At 41.4% G+C, this 4,839-nt stretch overlaps 1 long non-coding RNA gene across 2 annotated transcripts; it reads left to right on the top strand.

Moving 5' to 3' along the window:
* Positions 1 to 3,122: 3,122 nt before the first annotated feature.
* On the top strand, positions 3,123 to 4,041 carry LOC137049613 (uncharacterized). Of its 2 annotated transcripts, none has more exons than XR_010899657.1 (3): positions 3,123 to 3,502; positions 3,690 to 3,804; positions 3,914 to 4,041. It is a non-coding gene; the product is annotated as an uncharacterized lncRNA (long non-coding RNA). The 2 variants fall into 2 exon arrangements; XR_010899658.1 differs by having other exon boundaries at positions 3,634 to 3,804.
* Positions 4,042 to 4,839: the final 798 nt, after the last annotated feature.

Below are 4,839 nucleotides of genomic sequence, written 5' to 3'. Positions count from 1 at the left end.
GCTTTTCAAGGTTTTTAAGGAGGAGCTGGGCACATGGAGAGGCCCACCAGCGAAAATTTATGTTAAAGAAGGCTTGGATCCAAATTTTTATAAACCCCGACCAGTGACTTATGCAATGAGGAAGAAGGTGGAGATGGAGTTAGAAAGACTCATGAATCAGGGAATTATTGAGCCAGTAAAATTCTCTGATTGGGCCGCACCGATTGTGCTGGTGTTAAAAGCTGATAATTCTGTGCGCATTTGTGGATTCTACAAGCTTACTGTCAGCCAGGTGTCGAAGCTCGAGCAGTACCGATACCGAAATTGGAGGATTTGTTTTAAAAGTTGTCAAGTGGTGAAACGTTCAGTAAACTAGACCTGAGCCATGCATATCAGCAGGTAATACTTGATGAGACATCCAAGCCATATTTCACTATTAATACGCACCAGGGTCTGTTTCAGGTGAATCGTTTGCCATTTGGGGTTTCCTCCAGGCCAGCTATATTCCAACGATTGATGGAGAGTCTGGTGGGTGGCATCCTGAATGTGGCTGTTTGGATGGCATTCTGCTGACGGGCCAGCGTGATCAAGCTCACCTTACAATGTTGGATCAGGTATTAACACGGTTGCAGGAAGCTGGTCTTTGCCTAAAGCGTAACAAGTGTGTGTTCGTTGAGCAGGAAGCAGAGTTCCTGGGCCATAAAGTGGACGCTTCTGGACTTCATGGCACACAAGGTCCGGGCCATACAAGAAGCACCAGCACCGACTAATTTTACAGAACTGAGAGCATACTTAGGTCTACTGAGCTATTACAATAGGTTCCTGCCACATTTGTCAACATTGTCAGCGCCCTTACATGAATTGTTAAGGAAAGAAATTCCCTGGAAATGGAAGGCAGAGCAAGAGAGAGCTTTTGAGTAGTCTAAACAACTTATGCAGTCATCGGCATTAGTGCATTATGACAGCCAAAAAGATCTGATCCTGTCCTGTAATGCTTCTCCTTATGGAGTGTGTGTGGTGTTGTCACATCGCATGCCAAATGGACAGGAGAGACCGATTAGCTTCATGTCAAGAACATTAACGCCAGCAGAAAAAATTGAATTATTCACAACTGGACAAAGAAGGTCTGGCGGTGATGTTTGGCATTCAGAGGTTTCATAAATATTTATATAGAAGAAGGTTTGTCATTTGCACTGATCGTAAACCTTTACTGTCTCTCTTTAGTTAGATGAAGGCTGTGTCTCAAATGGCTTCCCCTCGTATACAGCGGTGGGTCGTAACCTTGTGAGCGTATGAGTACGAGATGGATTACAAGCTGGGGAAATATCATAGCAATGCTGATGCATTGAGTCGTCTCCCTTTACCTCAACAGGCTGCCCAGAAAGGACAAGAGGAACGAGTGCTGATGAAAATGTGACCCTCGCCTCAGCAGCTCTAATGAATAGATGGACTAGTCGAGATCCTGTGTTGTCCAGAGTGGCACAGTTCGTCCAACATGGGTGGCCGACCAAAGATTGGGACCCAGCTTTCCAACCATATGTTGTTAGGAAAACAGAGTTGAGTGTGCAAGATGGGTGTGTACTGTGGGGCTCACGCAAAGTTGTGCCACCACCAGGGCAGGATGCCTTGATACAGCCATTACATCATGGTCACATCGGCATCGCTAGAATGAAAGCATTAGCGCAAAGTTATTTCTGGTGGCCAAAGCTAGATGCCGACATAAAAGCTGTATGTAAAAAAAGTCAGTTCGGAAGGAAGAAAGAAGACAGGGTCAGCTTGCAGGAGACTCGGTTAGTGTTTATTTCTAAAACAAAACAATCAAAAAAACAAGACACTTCATAGTCACTGCATGAAAAGTGGGATTTTCGTCAGTAAGCGGCACTGTAGATTGTCGTGGAAGATCAGGTTTACGACTGTACACGGCAGTTTGCAGGCGACACCGAAAACTGCCGTGAATTGTCAGAAATTGACGTGGGCCTTGCTTGGCAGTTGTCCCCCCCAAGACCCCCCTTCCCTTAACTCCAGGGGAGGCTTTAACATGTAAATGAACATGCTGTGAGCTATAGAAATGCAAATCAGGGTAGCGGGAGTTTTAACCCATGTGACATTTAAAAGGTATTAACTTCCTTCTAAGAAAATCTCTTAGATAGATCAGGCTCAGTATAGCCTAATTGTAAAATCTTAACCTTAAGCTTGAATTTATATATTTGATGAAAGTATTCTAGATTATTTATTGTGTGTCATTTGCAATCAGTCCCCGTGAATTCAGTGCGACTCGCAATTTTGACCAATCACCGCAACTTTTACCAATCATTGCAGTCTCCTGCTAATAAGCGTCATACATCAGCAAACTTTATATATCATATATCAATGCCTGTCAAAATTAACGTGTTAACGCAAATTAATTTTAACGGCACTACATATATATATATATATATATATATATATATATATATATATATATATATGTATGTGTGTATGTATGTATGTGTGTGTGTGTGTGTGTGTGTGTGTGTGTGTGTGTGTGTGTGTATATATATATACATACAGGGGTTGACATTAACTTTTTTGCTCACCGGCCACCGTGGCTAGTGGTTTTCCAAAGTTACTAGCCACTCAGCATTTTCACTGGCCACAATTTTGCTGTTTGGAAATTACATTGTATATGTTTAAAGTTGACTTTGGCATATATAAATTACTTGATTTTGAATCATTTTACTTTATTTAGAAGATTTAAAACCCTTTCAAACTTTCAAATGCAGAATGACCCCCCAAATCTTGTATATCAGCTGGGATGTGCAGGTGGGCAAGGGGTGGGCAATATAATAGATTATAATAGAATATAATAGGCTAATATGAGAAAGGTAATATGACAGGCTATAAGTTATTTTAGTTAGGATATATATAATTTAAAAAATACCCTAAGCAAATTACAAAAACAATAGTTATTAAAAATAAAATAAAAATTCCGATACTAATACGACACAATGTAATTTATTGAATGTAATTGTCATTGGATACGACTTTCATCGAACAGAATGTGGGCGTGGTCTGTGTTGTGAAATGAAACCACATTAAAATTTCCCTTAAACTGCGTTTGAAACATACAGCAAAGCAGCGACAGAGGAAAACAGAGCCTGATATTATGCAAACATTTACCAATAATGTGGAAAGCGTTTTAAATCTGTTCAGTGGAAAATCCGCTGTGACGAATCTGTCCTCGTCTAACATCTGCTGTAAATCCAGGTAAAACTAGCTGCGTGCACGCGCCCGTCCCCAGATAACATGATCCCCAGTTGATCCGTAACACCGGCGGGAAGAAACAGCTGAATGCAATCAGTGGGCTATCTCGTCAGCTTGCACAGTTTGCTGCCGATTTTAACGAGCAGTTAACTTTAGTAATCTCCAGGTTGCTGTCCATAGACGATAGGTTGCTTGCTTTGGAGTCGAAAAACTGTGTGGAAGATACTAACTTTAAGAAGAGAAGACGAGTGCCTAAGAGAAGACCAGTCCTAAGATTGCGGTAAGACTGTTATCTAAGCTAAAGTAACCTAAAGCAAAGCTTTTTAAGTAGCACAAACTGAAATTAGCCTTGTAAAAGAACAAATGTAAGTTGCTTTATAAAAGTGTTTTCTTTTTCTGGTCATTTTACAGGAAGCAGTACGCCGTCTTCACAACTTCGTCATAACACTCATTTAATTGTTTTCCAGCTGCATGTAAGACATAGAGACAGTACGCAGGAGCTTCAGGTACAAACATCCAGTTCTTGCATCACAGGCAGAAGCTGTGAAGAGTTCAGCTCGGAGTCGATTGAGAAGAAAGAGGGTAAGATTTATTAGATTAGATCCGTTTTTGGTCAGTGTGACTATTTTTCAGGTGCATTTTACGCAGTACATCGCGCAATACTGATTGTCTTTATTGTTTGTTTTTACAGCTGCTACAAGCAAGAAAGAGTGTGTTAGCTGAGGATGAGGTGGGCCTTTGGAAGTGCGCTACCATAGACCTGATGTCTGATGAGGAAGACGGCATCGTTCGCGCGGTGTCTGGATGGACTGTTTGACCAGCCAGGAGCTCGCCGACCTCTGTGCCACGCTGCAATCGAGATTAGAGGCGATTCCAAAGAACAGGGCAACGCACGACAGACGTCTGAAATATGGACTTAATACAGACAGAATGGCGCTAGTTACCTACAGCTCTGAAGCAGAAAACAGAGACTTCATGGTGCTGTAGGATTTTGGGCTTCTCGTGAGCTTCCTATTGTTGTGTGGGCAGATCTCACACGTTTTGCATTTGGTTGTGTGTTTGTGTTTGTTCTAATAAAGCTCTTTCTTTGAATAAACTGCACGTCCCTGGCATATTTTCCTTTCCTCAATAAATGAATGTCCTTGGTGGTTATAATAGCGTAGTCTATAGGATAACAATGACATGAATATAAAACATAATAGCATATCACATGAATATGAATATATACAATTAAATATTAATATGCAAATCATAATTTTATATATATGTGTAAAATTATTATAATTTGGGGGTTTAAATTTATTAATTTATTACCCAGGTTGACCAATAGTAACAGATCTGCCAACCAATCAGGAGTGATATTTCTTGTTTCAATGTAGTAGTTTCAACCAATACTGAGTGAGGAAATTCAAGCCATTCCGGCAAGGCGCCGCCCAGAGCTGCTATTCATATGCTAATTAGAGCCATTAGCGCCGGCGCCAGCATGCCTCCGCAAGCTCCACATACGTCATGGTTCGTTTCCGTCAATATGTGGCACAGACGAACGCGACGTTCACAGGCTGTAAACTGACGTTAATTGTCGAAAATCAGGGAGATTTCCGGCCGTTTACGGGGACG

The sequence above is a fragment of the Pseudorasbora parva genome, chromosome 20 (assembly GCF_024679245.1).
Source record: "Pseudorasbora parva isolate DD20220531a chromosome 20, ASM2467924v1, whole genome shotgun sequence".
Lineage (NCBI taxonomy): Eukaryota > Metazoa > Chordata > Actinopteri > Cypriniformes > Gobionidae > Pseudorasbora > Pseudorasbora parva.
Note: the sequence above shows the minus strand (reverse complement) of the source record. Positions and strands in the feature narration are given on the sequence as shown.